Source organism: Lucilia sericata, unplaced genomic scaffold (genome assembly GCF_015586225.1).
Source record: "Lucilia sericata isolate MDLA Ls3-8-SP2 unplaced genomic scaffold, ASM1558622v1 Contig000002F_arrow, whole genome shotgun sequence".
Classification (NCBI taxonomy): domain Eukaryota; kingdom Metazoa; phylum Arthropoda; class Insecta; order Diptera; family Calliphoridae; genus Lucilia; species Lucilia sericata.
Genome location: NW_023994043.1, coordinates 316,905 through 333,949, shown reverse-complemented (window position 1 = coordinate 333,949; position 17,045 = coordinate 316,905). Strand labels below are relative to the sequence as shown.

The 17,045-nt window shown below is 28.4% G+C and overlaps 1 protein-coding gene across 2 annotated transcripts in view; it reads left to right on the top strand.

The window, feature by feature from the left end:
* LOC119613553 (mucin-5AC) overlaps positions 1-17,045 on the top strand; it is a 117,299-nt gene that overhangs the window by 44,239 nt on the left and 56,015 nt on the right. For both annotated transcript variants that reach the window (XM_037969611.1, XM_037969675.1), the window contains exon 2: positions 7,214-7,261. The gene's annotated coding sequence lies outside the window, so the exon portion shown is untranslated. The remainder of the gene's footprint in view (positions 1-7,213; positions 7,262-17,045) is intronic.

Here is a 17,045-nt window from a genome sequence, read left to right as displayed (position 1 = left end):
ATGGCGCTTTACTAAAATCGAAACTTTTTTCGTTTCTATTTTATTGTTATTTGAATTTTGTTATTAAGTATTGTTGTTGATTTTTTGTTTAAATACAAAATAAAATGGAAAATTATATACAAACATATCGACGTGAAAGCAAAGCATTCCCCAATATATTACAACAAAAAAAATGAACAGATGAAACAAAAAGTGAAAAAAAGCAGCTAAACACTAAATTTAACATGGTACCAAAATCGAAAATAAATCACACATTCATTTACTGATCGGGGGTTCTTAAACTTTTTCTCACGAGGTGAATGCGCAGTGGTTGCCATTAAATTGTAAATAGTGTCAATCTGAACATTCCAACAAAATCGAAAATAAATCGCACATTCTTGTGGTTTTTAAATTTATTTCACGAACTCAATCCGCATCGATCTAAATACTTACTCTGTCGCTTTAACTGTGGATCATTCCATCATATTAGACCATGACTACAACGTCCATAAATGTAAAAATATTCTTCAAACTTCATATGAGACCTTGTCGACAATAAATCATTGAGATATCTCGGTTCTAAGATAGAACTATAAATATATATATATTTTTTTATAAATGTATCACTCTGTTAAATGTCTAAATTCAATTTGTGCTCTCACATTAAGCTTTCCGAAAATCACAAATCTGCAGTCTAAATCATATACCGGCGGATAGAGAGGCAGATAAAAAAACCACCACTACACACACACTATTGGCATTTTTTCAATGAAATTGCACTGAAAAAAATATTTGGTTATTTTTAATTTTGAAGATTAAATTGCATTACTGTAAAATGCGAATATTTATAAACAAAATGTAATCAATGTACTTAAGAATGATAATTTCTTCACATAGAAACAACATTTCTACTTAAAATGTACAAAAAAAGTATGAAACAAGATGAACTTATTTACTTTCATTGTTATGCATTCTAGAAAATTATTTAGGGTGTACGTTGTTTTTGTAAATTATGCTCTTGCTTTTGCAAGTTGTTTTTGTTTTTTCAAGTTGTGTTTGCAATTTCTTTAACAAAGCGACATCAACCTGCTTTGTTGAATGCTGCCAAGCAACTAAATAAAATATTTGTATTTTTGATGCTCTTGTTTAGAGGTTCGTATGCGATCGTGTTGTGTACATGTAATTTGCCGAAAATCTTCGTTGTCAGAACAATACTAGCGCCGACGTCTGGTCTAAATTATAAGTCTTAACATTCTTCGGAACGCTTCACAAAATCTCTGGAATGTTATGACGACCCTCATTTGGGAATCCACTCTACTACAATATACATTCCATATATAAATATGTAGATGTGTACATTTATGTATATGAATGTACACATATGTATAAGTTAACGTGTATACAAAACGTGAATTTGATTTTTATTCGTCATCATAATTCTAAGCATGATTGTAAAGAAAGCCGATGAAAACATGCCAAAACACTCACACAAAAAACCATAAAGAAAGAATGAATATCAACATAAAGGGGAGAAAAAAGTAAAACCTAAAAAACTACCTCAACAAACTGAGAAAATGAAATCAAATGATAACTCATACAGCAAAATAGTATGTAGTATAATTGGCAAACTTTTCGTTTCGTTTGTTCTTTTTTTGTGTTTTTTTTTTTTGTTGAACTGCCTGCTCTTGATTTTCTGTTATCGACCAATTTCAATTTTTATTGGTTTAACTGAAACAGAATCAAAAAATGAATAAATACAACAACATTTGTTGTGTGTATGTGTGTGTAAGAGAGTTTGTTTAATGTGTATTTTATTGAAAATGTTTTGAGTGGATTCGTTAAGGAAGTGGGTCACCTAAATATTCACATATTACGGTCTTTTTTAAATCTGTCTGTCAGTCAGTCATCATGTTAGTAAGTTAGTCTGCCATTAGTTAGTTCTTGTTTTGTTGTCAGTTTGGTGTTTTTGATGGTTGTATTACCAACCACTAATTTAACCACTCACCGCCACAAGTCACCCGGCCGGGCCTTTCGATTTTATTTTGCCGCACAGTGTTGCCATATATTAAGATTTAGCACTAACATGTGGAAAATTTCCAAAATTTTTATAAATTTTAATTTATAAAGTTCGTTTCTGATTCCTTCAACAAAAAATTTCACATAATCGTAGAAGGGGATTATCTGATTTTATATTTAGACAATAAACCAGAGGAGTGATTCTTTTATGTATTTAAAATTGTGTGTTCTTATTTAATTAATGAATTTTCACATACAATTTTCACATACAATCCTCATTATAACAATATAATTCTCATTCAGTTAACAATATTTTTTCCATATCACCATGTCAAATTAATTTAGATTCGAAAAGACCCCTTGTCACATAGATCGAACCACCCATTAGAGACCATAAATAAATAATAAACAGATTCTACTGCTGAAGGTACCAAACGCATCCCGTACCCTTGAGATTAAGGTCATTGAATCTGGACACAAATCATCTATATAATTGATCTGGGATCTATAAAACTATTCTTCTTTTACTTGTCCTGCTTCTTTCATAATTTCTAAAAATTCCTTTAAGTTTCTTTTAAATTTAGAAATTTTTAGTCATTAAATTGGGAGATCAAATTGCAAATGTTTATTTGGTAACCCCGCTTGTTTTCAACTATAACTTTGTTCCTCACCTTTCTCATACTCTTGGCCGTTGTTTTTGTCAGCCAAACCCATTTTCTTTTTATGGCGGAAGAAGGTTTTATAATAAAACCAAAAATTTTTATTCAGACAATCGTCATTATCTTCATCGTTATTTACCAACATTTTAAATTGACCGAAATAATAAATACCAACACTAGAACACATACACTTAGGCATACATACATATACAGCTGACCTTAGTCCTACGGGGTTTGTTCGAATTAATACTTATAAATTCTTATATTGGTATAAACAAGTTTTATTATTGTTATTCCAAACATTTTATTTGTAATATTTAATTAGTGTTACATCAAATTGCGTATATCAACCGCGATAATCGAGGATTATTTGTAATTCCGCTGAGTTCTCTGCAAGTTTCTTAATCTTCACTTTTTTGTTCATCAACATTTTTGTTTTTATTATTTATCATGATTATTACCGCTTTTGTGTTTTTGTTTTTAAACGATTAATGATTTGAAATGCTTAAAATAATTTTCATGCCTGAAGTGGAATACACAGATTTTGTTGTATTTCATTGTTTTAATTTTGAACTGAACTCTGCTCCAGTTTGTTTCATTTAAACACGAAGATGCATTTTTAAATTCACTCAATAACCCTGAAGTACGTATTTTGTTGTTGCTTTTGATCTGGTAAATTTCTAGCCATAATTTTTGTTATTAACTACGGTTAAGATGCACAACAGCAACAACAACAAAATCAACTACAAGTACAACAGAAGCAGCAGCAACAACAATAAGAGCAACGACCACAACAGTTAATAGCATTTATTTCTTAAATCGTTTTCCATGAGATTCAACGCCAAAAGACATACAACACAACCAACCATTAAGTTATTGGTAGATAAATGAATGAACTAACGAATGAATGGATGAGTGCATGAATTGCACTTTTACACTGCAGATGCAGAAGATTCTGCTTTGGACGCTGTTGCTCTTGCTGCTGCTATTACAAATGAAAATTTGCTGCAATGTGCTGGGTAATGATGGTTGCTGCTTTTTGATTCTTTTCATTGTCTGCTCCGTTTAACTGCACATTGCTTTTCCGTTTGTTGCGGTCACAACCGTATTTCCCATTTAACATTTACTGGCCGAAATCGTGTTTTGCTGTAAAATATTTTGGCCGTACGAAATACATTTAGTTTTTTTCCACTTAAAAAAAAACATAATAACAGCAACAATTTTAAATAAACTGATGTTTGTATATGTCCAATATCTGAGCGTGTGTGTGTGAAAATCTGTGTACAGAAGTATTCTCGAAATCGTAATTCTTTTGGGGGCTTTCGTGGTGCTTAATTTTGTAATTTAATGTAGTCTTAACATTTAGCAAACCGTTAAGAAAACATGTCTTGGTTGTTTTTTATTTTTGTTTCTTCTTCTTAATTACGAATAAGCCAAACAATCATGTATTTTCCGGTAAGTATTAAGGTATTATAATCATTTATATTTTACACCGTTTGCAAAATATTTTTTGTTGAAAAATAAATTTAAATAAATGTTTGTACGTACTTTTTGTCTTAATGTTTTTTTCACTTTGTTCAAATATTTGACGAAAAATACCCCACACTACTATAGTGTTATGCGTTTGTGCCGAAGTTTGTAACACTAAAAATATTGGTCCTACACTTTAAAGTACAGCAATCGGCTCAGAATCATACAACCAGACCCCTCGAATAGGGCATTGAAGTACATGTTCTAGTATCTCTATAACAATAGTTTTATATATGTTTAAATAAAACTGATGATTTTCGTAATGATCAGGACTCATTTGATCCTAGTCCCCATACGAAGTCTCCGTCAGAAAATGACCTGAAAGTCATTATAAATATTAATATCACAATGAAATCTATCAACATTTATTAGGACAGGGATAGTTCCGAAACCTAGACTAGGTTTTTTAACCGGAGTTAGTGTGTTTAGTTCTCAATGAAAGGAAATAGGAATAATTGATTTTAATGTTATCAGTGTTGCCAGGTTAGCCTTTTTACAGCTAAATTTAGCCTTTTTATACCCACCATCAAAAAAGATGGGGGGTATATTGATTTTGTCATTCCGTTTGTAACACATCGAAATATTGGTCATAGGCCCACAAAAGTATATATATTCTGGGTCCTCATTAAATTCTAAGACGGTCTAGCCATGTCTGTCCGTCCGTCTGTCTGTCTGTCTGTCTGTCTGTGGAAAGCACGATAGAGTCCGAATGGAAAGAGTTAGAGGGTTGAAATTTCACATAAATATTTCTTATAGGTAAGGTTTGTTTGGTATTGAAAATGGGCAATATCGGTCCACGTTTTAGAATAGCCCCCATACAAGTGGCCCCTCGAAAAGCAGCTTTAACAGCCATAACTTGTTTAAAAATACGAATATAGCGATGAAATTCGACATAAGTAAGTTTCTTATGATCCAAAATCACTATGCAAAATTTTATGAGGGTCGGTCTATAATTGACCCTACCCCCCATATAAAGTCCCCTTCAGAAAATGACTTTAACGCTCATTACTGGCTTAAAAATACTAGTATATAGATGAAATTCGACATAAGTAAGTTTCATACGAGTCAAAATCTATCTAAAAAATTTTATGAGGATCGGTCCATGATTGACCCAACCCCCCATATAAGGTCCCCTATAGAAAATTACTTTAACGCTTATAACTGGCCTAAATATACGTGTATATAGATGAAATTCGACATAAGTAAGTTTCATTCGAGTCAAACGAGGTTTGATGGTGGGTATATAAGATTCGACATAGCCGAATATAACACTCTTACTTGTTATTTATCATTTAGCCTCGAAATTTATGTTTTAGCTTCTGGCTTTTTCTAGCACAGAGAACACAGATTCATTGTGACTACCGAATTTGTTTCCAATCGAATTCAGTCGGTTCTCACAACTATGCCATAATTCGATTGTAATTACTGTAAAATTCGTTTACTATTACTGAATATATGGTGTACACAACTATTTTAAATTATTATTCGGTAATCTGGATTGAAATTATCGGTATACGCAACTGAAATATTATTTATTGAAAACCAATTTGTGGATTATGTGTATTTTAAAATAAATTTTATTTTGTTTAAAACATTTACAATAAAATATGAATATGTATGTATGTATGTATGTAAATACAAACTTATAAATATAAACCAGCAACATTTCCCTTCTTGTTTTGAGATTTTGATGGTATGTACTTGGGATTTTGCTCTTCATACTGTCCAACATTTCCAAAGCTACCTTTCCACGCTTTTCCGCTGCTGTAAAATGATTAAAAATTATTGAAAATAACCACAATAGATTTTAAGATATATAATGGACTAAACATTACCTTTTTTTATCAGCATTAAGTTATCTTCAAATGTAATTAGATATTTTTTAAAATTGTAAATTCGTTTTATTTTATTTATTTTTGTTAACGTCAACTATAATTATCAAATAATCGGTTGTGAACACCGAATTTGGTTCCTTTAACCGCAATAGTTTTTTAAATAATTTTCCCAATTGATAATTGGTTGCAATGATCAATATTTTTTACTTTCTACTGATTTTCGGTTACAGCGACTAATATTTGACGTTCTAAAGTTTTAATCCTAAATAAAATTCGGCTGCATTTACTGAATTAACAAAAGAATTTAATAACCGATACAATTCAGTTCAAATTATTGATTTGGAAATTGTTAAAACCACAATTCGATTATTATTATGGTCGTTTAATACTGAGTATAGAAAATCGGTTAATTATACAGTTTTTCAATAACAGCGATACAATTTTAATTAATTTAACTAAATATTTATCATGGTAACCGATTTCCAATCGATCTGTTTTCTGTGTGAGCGTTTTTCCATTTTCTTATTTAGCCTTAATAGGACTAAATAAGAAATAACTACACCTAATTAATACCGTTAGGCACTTAAATTTAATATGATTAATGCGCGCACATAGACTATTTAAAAAACTTAAAAAAATAAAAAAACGCAAGATTTTGGTTACATTTGTTTACAACTGTATATATTTGCACCTAAAAGTACTAATGAAATTATTATAAGATTTTTTAAATGTCCAAAGTCTTGTGACTCTTGTTTATAAAGGATGGCTCTGTAAGTTATGAACAGTTTTGAAATTTATGAAAAAACTCTGGTAAATTTCAAAGCATTTTTTTAATTTTTAAAATTTTAAATGTTCATAAAGTTTAGAGATAATAAGCTTGTGGTCTGAAATTATGGACATACATGTGTTTTGGTATATTATACCGAAATGTATCAAAACATTTACTTATTTCAAAAGATTAACGCAAATACGAGGCATTTTAATTCAGTTTCATCGATTCTTAAAAATATTTGATTTTGCTCATGCATATATTCTTACATTTATTGTTGACTAATGTGCTAATGTTTGTAACGTCTACAAATAATGGTCACATACACAGAAAAAAAATTCTTAAAACATAGATAAAACATAGATTTATAGTTTATTTAAACCTCAGAAGTATAATTTAATAAATATATTTTTATTTTATTTCAGATTTATGTTAACATGTTATAATCTCTCCGGAAATATTTCCTAATTAAGGTGTGTATTTTAAAATAATTATGAATTATGTTGTATTTATTGTATTATATTTTCCATCAAAATATTTTAAAACAAATAAGAAAGTATAGTCCATGTGATACCCTACACCGGATATAAGTACATGTATTTTAAATCTGATTTTTTTTTATAAAAAGAAGTATTTATGTAAAGTTTTGCTTAATTCCGATATGTTTAAGTATTTTTTTGATGAAAACCAGATTTTCTGAGAGGGGCTTTGAAATGGGGCCGATCTTTTTAAAAATTGTGTAGAGATTTATGTTTGTAGGAAAAATTAAATTTTATGAAACGAACGATCAATACAATAGGCGTCCTTGTTACCGGTAATTTGGGTACAAGATTATACAAGGATAGCTACATTTTAATATTATTATTTTTGTGCGTTACAAACTTCAGCACTCCACACTAAAAGGGCGTTCACACGATCACACTTTACGTACGTAAAGTCTAATGAAAAAGTAAAACAAGTCGGACGGAGCCGACTATATGACACCCTACACCAGTGATTATATTAAAAATGTTGATTATTTTTAATAGTATTTATTTTCATTTTTACCTTAATTCAGAAATATTTTAACAATTTGTTGACAAAAGAGCGTTTTTCAAAAAGAGGGGTGTAATGGGGACAGGAGAACTACGTTCTCCTTTACGCAAAATTTAACAGATATCTTATTTTTGCGATAGTGTAAAGGCACCTTTAGAAGTATCCTTTAATACTTTTCATCATTTGAAGCATGGATGCGAATAAGGGCGTAAGACCACTTTGCCCAAATCGCGGTTTTTGACATTTAGTGTTCAATTGATACATACTTACATCTATTCATGGAGAGATTTTTTGAAAAATCCAATTTTTTTCGACAATATATATTTAGCTTTAAAAGAAGGATTTTTGTAATTTAATTTTTTGTTTGAGGTAAACAAATATCAGAATTATCAAGTATTTTTTCGTAAAAATCGTATACATAAATATTTATTCTAATCGCATCATATTTACAGAATAGGAGGAATACATTTCAATTCCATGAATTCCTTTGTAAGATTGCAAAAAATATTATTTTAACATTAATTTCAACATAGACATCAAAAAGGGCATATATCCCTTAGTTTTAAGTTAAGAAGTTTTTCGTCCTTAAAAGGCATTATTGTAATACTAGTTACTATAGTTGTCATTGTCCAAATAGGAAAATGGTGTTTTCATTTTTTATCCTTTAATAATTTAAAAGGATAATCAAGGACGTCCTTGAAACTTTAGCAAATTATACTCTGGTCTCTAATGTTGTCCAAGTTTTTTCCAATTTAGTTAATAATAAGTATATGAAAAAATCACTTCTTTCTGAACATATTCAACAAAAATATATGGATATATGCCCTTTTTCCATTTTAGAAAAATTTCAAGTGTCGATTTTTGAAAGTTGTGGCTTAATTTTTTTACTGAAAATTTTCAGAGGGATAGCTATAAATTATATCTGAGGATATATTTAAAAAAAAATATGAAAAATATACGATTTTAAGGTTTTATGATTTTTTTTGTACTCTCCTGTATAATTTCCCAAATGGTTTATAAGCCCTTATTCGGCACCATGCTTCATTTAAGTATATTCGCTGAAGGCTATCGGATGTATTTAAAACATTTTCCGGTCAAATCCCCAACACGCAAAGTTTTATCTCCAATGACTCTACCTCATTGGAAAATTTGGGTATTATTTATATGAAAAATTGTATTTATCTATTGACAAAACATTTACGTACTAAAATAGTTTTTTCCTAAAGGATAATAAGGTATTACTGTACACATAGTATGTGCGAAAAAAATATTTATAATGAAAAACTTAAATTATTTGTTTTAAGTACAACTTAAAATATTTGATCCGTATATTTTTCGAATATACATACATATGTATGTATATGTACTTATATATGTATGTATATTTTAATATTGTGCATCCACAGAATAAAAAAAAGAATCAACTAAACCACACCACATTTAAGCCAAAACTATTTTAGAAATTTCAATTACATTAAACGGCAAAAGAATGCATTTGATCAACTGCCAAATTGTGAAGCAAAAATAACAAAATAACATATGCAGTCTTGTTTATTACTGTTACCAAAAACACTGGAAAAAATTATATTGTATAACTTATTTTAGTCTTCCATCCGATCAGCTTTTCTAAATATTATATTAAAAAAAATTGCAAAATTTCATTTTATTAAAGTATCCAGGTTTGAAGCTGTAAATGATGAATAGTCATTTTAATCCATTATTTGGAAATAAAGTTTTGGTATATTTAGATGTTTATTATTATTATTATTATTATTATTATTATTATTATTATTATTATTATTATTATTATTATTATTATTATTATTATTATTATTATTATTATTATTATTATTATTATTATTATTATTATTATTATTATTATTATTATTATTATTATTATTATTATTATTATTATTATTATTATTTGATATTGCAGTGTATTTATCCATGTGATATTATAGTTTGACATATACAATGTGTTGTATTCTTAATTTTTTTTTTCAACAGATTTCACATGTTGTATATACATGAACGTAAATGTGGTTTACATATACATACATAAACGTGTAGGTAAGTTAGGGTTATAATCAAATTTAGTTCTAACTGTTCTATCAGTTTCTTCAAGACATTTTAAAACGAAAGCCTTACCTAGGATTTTAAATATTTCCAAGCTTAGTTTAGGATCAATTTCATATTTTCTATCATAGTAGAGAAGTTATCCCCCTAATATAAATGAGTATATATATATTTATAGATTTTAAATGTGTATATATATTTTTAATCGCAATAAAACATTTTATATAAAAATTTTCCAATTGTTTAAGTAAAAATCCACATATAAGTAAATACATATGTATTTACAGTAGACTAAATAGTAATGGAACTATTGTGTAAAATCATTTGTTTGGTAAATTCCAATAAATAATAAAAAATATGGGCCGTTCTAAAGTCTTTCATTTAGTTTTATCTATTTTCCAAAAATGTCTGCTTCTTACTTTCGATTTGAAAGGGGAAAATTTAATCTATATTTAGGTAAAAAAAAAAATTATTAACATTTTCTAGCTAAATCTGGTTTCATTTTTCAAATCTCATTTATACTTTTAAAATTTTTTTAAACAAATCAAGGGATTTGAAAAATTAAACCAGTTTCACCTAGTAGAAGTTAATATGTTTCTCATCTAATATTCGTAAAAACATGAGTTTTAAATTTTGCGTTAACAACAAAAAAATTGATTTTACACCGAAAATAATTTGGATTATGTCAGTCTTGTAGCAAATAAGAGATACATATATCCACAATTTAGAGTTTAACCTTACATTCTCGATGAAAAGTACAACCATTTTTATATATGTATTTTGATTCAAAATAGTTTATCGGTTAAACACATTAGGTTAATTTTTCTCCAAATAGTCTAAAACTTACTAGGAAATATTTGTTCCAAAAATTTTTTTATCCGTGAACGAATTAGCAAATATTAACCAAACATTTTTGACCTTTGGAAAATATATTAGGAAAATTTTGATATGATGCTAACCCGTCCTAGTGTAATTTTTATAGTTAACAGTTTGTTTCTTTTATACAAAGTTTAAAGTTTTGTGTAACAGAATTTATTGTCATTTGTACCAATTGACATCACATCCACTGTAAACCTGCATTTGTGAGTGTGCAATTGTAGTATAAATTTGAGAACATGTTTGAATTTATAAAATACATTTTTTTTTGTTGTATACATATTTCCATGTTGCATGAAATAAATGTTTTTTCATATCATTTTACTTTTTTTCTGCATTCTGTTCCTAAACAAATATGTATAATCAAAAATATACAAATGTGTTATACTTATTCGTAAATGTAGTATGTGGAATAGATATTTTACAATAAATTTATATACATTTATTATCCTTGTATTTTTTTTTCTGTATATATATAAGTAAGTATAAAAAAAATTAAGCTGAAAATATATGCATGGGTCTATAAATGCATAATGTTGGCAATTGTAGTAAAAATGTAGGTCCTTGCCAAAACAAGCAAATTGTGGGTTTTCTTAAAATACAAGTGAACATAAAATAAATAAATACATATGTATATAGATAAAAATGCTTTAACAACCTGGTCGAATCTGAAGTACTCTTAGTGGAAGTATCTCTTCATATACAATATTTTAAAAACATACTGAATGCATTTTTGAAAATATATCATAGTTTAGGAAGTTAATTATAAATTATTTCATTCAAATTTAAACAAGTTCAATGTTATGGACATAGTGACACTTTTAAAAGTAACGTAACAGTCATGGCTACTGTGACACTTTTAATAAAGAAAAAGGATAAATAATTATTTGCTTGTCTTGAGCGTGGTGTCAACGTTTCAATCCGTAGGGGAATGTTCAATATGTCTTAACGATACACATACATATAAAATATATATGCATATAGATGTTTAAAATTTTGCAATGTGTGCTGATTTTTAAAATATTTGAGTTTATATGAGAGGAAATTGATGTAGAGTGGCTTTATTGCAGAACTACGATTGAATAGTTTGTTAAAAACAGATTAAATTGTTTGCATTTCGAACAAATATAAAAATAAACTTAAATAAAGATTTAAATAGTTTATCATTATTATTTTTATGTACTACTTACTAAGTTATGAAAATGTGGCAATTATGATAATTATATTTAGCTAATTTAGTATTCTGACTTTTTAGGCTGAAACCGAACAAAGTATATCAAACTCTAATCCCGTCTGTCTATATAAAACACATCCACTTTATAACAAAGGAATAAATTAACATTTTGTTATGAAATGATTAGAAGTAGTCTAATAAGGTCATTAATAATATGTTTAATAAATAATTTCTAATTTATTAGTCATCTTCTGAGTGAAGCTTTGGAAGCTGTATACATCTTTTGATACGATTTTTCCAATTACCTACTTGTGAGCGATTGCTTTCAAAGTAGGTAATTCACTTTCAAAGTCTAAAGAGGAAGTATTGTCGAGATTAAACTTTGAATTTGTATCTTTGAATCGGGTAAAGATGTCGCCCAAGTAGTGTATGGAAATACTTTTATTTTTAAAATGAATTTACATATAATGTAAGTTTTTACACATGTATGTACATCAAAATATATACATGCAAATGTATGTACATATATAGTATGTTTAAAATATACGAGTGAATAAAAAAGTCAAATACTTAATATAATTTTTCTAATAATCTGCAACATTTATGAATCCAAAAATTTTAAAACAAGCTCTTTTCAACATTATTTTCTTAAAAAAAATGTGACAATATTCCCTAAGGCGAAACAAGAAAAAAATCATAAAAAATCATATATAAAATATTGTCCATAAACATTTTGGGAACATAAAGTTTTTAAGAAAAGAATAAATTCATAAATAATTTATATCTTGGGAAAACGATGTTTTTTTATAGAACAATAACCATTCAACCAAATAAATTCTTTCACAAGTTTAAGAAAATCCTAATGTGTCAAAATAAATACATACGACATACATTTATGATAAATAATTATGTAATATGTATATACATATGTACGTATGTATTATTTAATATTGACAAGAAAGTTTAATCTTTTTTTTTTTTCATTTTCTATAGTTTCAACAGTATAAATGTGAACATGTTGATCATCTGTTGTTGTTTTATTACCCAATGTAACTAGAGTGTACAATTTTAATATGACTTCTAGGCCGTTTAAAAAGCTACTGGTGTATAATTTAATAAATCGTGTTATTATTTCTATTGCTAAATTATGCAATATTATATTGTATTAGAGAGTTGCCAAGAGCTACTGAGGAGTCTAAAAGAAAACGGCTTCAAAAACAAGGGACAAATAACAAGACTAAATCTATTTTATGTATGTATATTAGGGGGTCCCGTGGACCACGTTTTTATAGAACTACCTTTTAAACGATGCGTAATCATGCGGTTGATAACACCGTTATATACTTTAAAAAATATATATAAAAGATATATTAAATAGAGACTGAAGAGATGAACATTGTGTTCTCCATTTTTCTCATCGGGTCAAATTTCTTGTTAAAGTTTCAGAGTATATGCGATTTTTAAAAATATTAAAGTAGGTAGTAATCTCACCAATATAATTTATGAATTGTTTTGAGACTTCCAAGATCAAAATGAATGAAATGTTTCTTCAAAAATTTTGTCCTGAAAATTTCTCAGAATTTAATACCAATCAGAATTAATTACGTAATTTGCTTACTTTTAATAAGAAATGACACCTCTATCTTCTTTTGAACAAAAAATATTGTTTTTCAACTAATGTTAACAAATATCTTTCTAATAAATTTGGCTTGTTTCTAAATTTAACGAAAAAATAATAATATTTATATTTCGAATGCAGAAAAAATGAATGAATTCAAACTTGAAGAGATCATTTTAGCGTAGTTGTTTTTCGCACTGGGTAAAACTAGTAAAAAATAAAAGAGAGAAATCTAGCCTCGAAAAGGCTGAACTGCCCATCAGTTCGACAAAGAGTCAATGCATACGAAAAAGACAGTAATTTCCACTAATAGTTAATCACCTGGATGATCGTAATTCGTATGTTTTGGGTCATTCGTCACGAATGTACCCTTTGTAATCGAGAATGAAGACAGTCGTCACTTTAGTGCAGACGTCGGCGCTAGTATTGTTCTGACAACGAAGATTTTCGGCAAATTACATGTACACAACACGATCGCATACGAACCTCTAAACAAGAGCATCAAAAATACAAATATTTTATTTAGTTGCTTGGCAGCATTCAACAAAGCAGGTTGATGTCGCTTTGTTAAAGAAATTGCAAACACAACTTGAAAAAACAAAAACAACTTGCAAAAGCAAGAGCATAATTTACAAAAACAACGTACACCCTAAATAATTTTCTAGAATGCATAACAATGAAAGTAAATAAGTTCATCTTGTTTCATACTTTTTTTGTACATTTTAAGTAGAAATGTTGTTTCTATGTGAAGAAATTATCATTCTTAAGTACATTGATTACATTTTGTTTATAAATATTCGCATTTTACAGTAATGCAATTTAATCTTCAAAATTAAAAATAACCAAATATTTTTTTCAGTGCAATTTCATTGAAAAAATGCCAATAGTGTGTGTGTAGTGGTGGTTTTTTTATCTGCCTCTCTATCCGCCGGTATATGCTTTAGTGTCCTCTTTGTAAGCGGGAGCGGAGACAGTCGTCTCTTTACTGTCCTCAAGTAACCTAGAGATTATACTCTTAAAAGTTGTTTTTTTTTTGTTGTACTTCCGAAAGTAGCTATTTTACCCATCTTTTGGAGAAATGATTGTTACTTTCTACTAATGTGCCACCATCTGGTTGACTCAAATTTATATCTTTCGGGTCAATCGTCACATTATTGTCCCATAGTATTCTAGAGAGTAGACACTTGAAATTTTTAAATTTTAGTTCCATTAATATCTTACCACCTCCAATTCGTATGTTTTTGGTCTTTCGTCACAAATAAACTCTTTGTAAACGAGAATGAAGACAGTCGTCACTTTAGTATACCCTTTGTAAGCGAGAGCGGAGGCAATCGTCTCTTTACTGTATCTTTGTAGGGTGTTGAGTGACGATTGACTTCCTCGTAGGACAAGCCCATGTTAAAATGGTTGGTCACCTGGGTAGTCAGGTGGCTAGGGGCCACCACAAGTGGTAGGTTAAGTGGTCAGTTCGGGACTGTCCCGTCGAACTGCTGGGTGGCAACTCTTACACATACATATATGTACATATTTATACATATTCAAACACAATTGTTAGGGCTTTTATTTAATTATTTATTTAGAAAGACACGCACTTATTTTTATCAATGTGTAAATTTCTAGTTCGATTGTATTTTGTATTTGAGAGTTTGTGCTGTGTTTGTATTGATGTTTGGTATTTTTGTAATTTCTCGTGGGAGAACTTAAAAAAGGATATCGAGTACGCACATACATACATATGTATGTAAATATCTACAAATAGATACAAATATTTTGTTTATAATATAATTGTATCATTTGCGAAAAGAAGATCATAAGTCGAAATTTTCAGTCATATGTACATATGTCTTCCTCGTTAAGGCATGAATCAGCACAATATTTCTAGACACTATGACTCTATCACCTAAATGGCTAGCACGAAATAGTCGAAATATCGTATATAACAAAAAGAGTCATACAACGACATAAAACAAACAAGCTAGTTTTTTCAAAAGTAACATATTTTTTTAAGTTTTGACACTCTTGCTGCAAATGAGCGATAAGAATATATTATACAAGCATTTGTTTTTATATGTAAAGTGAGTGTGTAATGTTTTTGTCTTCACTTTTCAATTCATTTAAACTTTTTCTATATTCATAATAGTCTGTCTCCTCGGTGTGAAAAAAATACTTACAAAAATAAAAAAATACACAAACTTCTTTATTCTTTCAACAATCATCAAATTTATGTGTAATGTGCGTTAAAGGACATACGTACTACGTTCCTGCAGTTCGGAATGCCTTTCTCGAACTGTGTAGTCATTTTATTAGATATTAATTTATGTCTCGGTTTCGATTACAAAATTGCTTCTAATGAATCCAATAACTACATTTTAAATACAGTAAAGCTTTACTGTAACTTCTTTCTAGATTTGTTAGTAGTAATAAAGTAAATGCTTTACAATAAGGTTTCCCATAGTTTTTTGCTTCTATCCCTGACCGTTCGTGAGCTGGACCGATTTTAATAAAGGTATTTTTTTAATTTGCAATTTTCAAAAAGTAGATAAAATTTCTTTACTAAGCTCGTTGAACCTAAATAGTGACAATTTAGTTCATGTATTCAAAGCTCCAATATGCTGGCTGGGATGTATTAAAATATCAATAGAATTTTTTGATATTTGACAATTCGAACAACAATTGATTCAGAAGAAAAAAGATTTCATACAATAGAAAAAGTGAGTAAATAAAATATTTACACTCGAATAAATGTAAATTCAAATCATAATTTAAATAGAAATCATAGATTCATTTTTTTTTTTTTGTTGCTTTCATTAAACAAAGAAATAAACCGAAGCGTTCAATTTAATGGATTGTCTACGAATCATGAAATATAAGTTCGGGGACTAATAAAACAATGAAAAATTGTGTCATATCCTGATTATATTTTCTCCAGTTGTTGAAATGCTACTGGTAATCCCCCTATGCTTGCCCATTACTCTGTTGAAAACATGATAGAAATCGAAAAGATAATGGAAAATATCCACACACATTCTCTGTTAATCGGTTAAATAAAGAAAGCAAACTGTAAGACTACTAAACGCTCTAAAAAGGATTTAAGTTCTCAATATATGTGCACAAAAATAAGCAAAAGAGGTTGAAACATTATATAAGTTAGGTGTGAAACTAAATCCATTATTGTATTCAAAATGCAGCCATAAGTAAATTTGGTTCGATTTAATTATAAATTATCATAGGATATTGAAATTTGGTCAATATATTACGAATAATCTTCTTCCATAATTTTAGATACATTGAATAGTAGTGCATATAAAACAACTCTATCCTACAGCTCCATTTATATAAAGAATAAATAGAAATATTTAACATATTTCTTCTGTAGCACTATATATAAATATGTAGTTTCCTGTATCTTATACTTAGTATATAAGAATCAAATGTATGTATGAATGTAGATAATATACACACTTACATACATATGTAT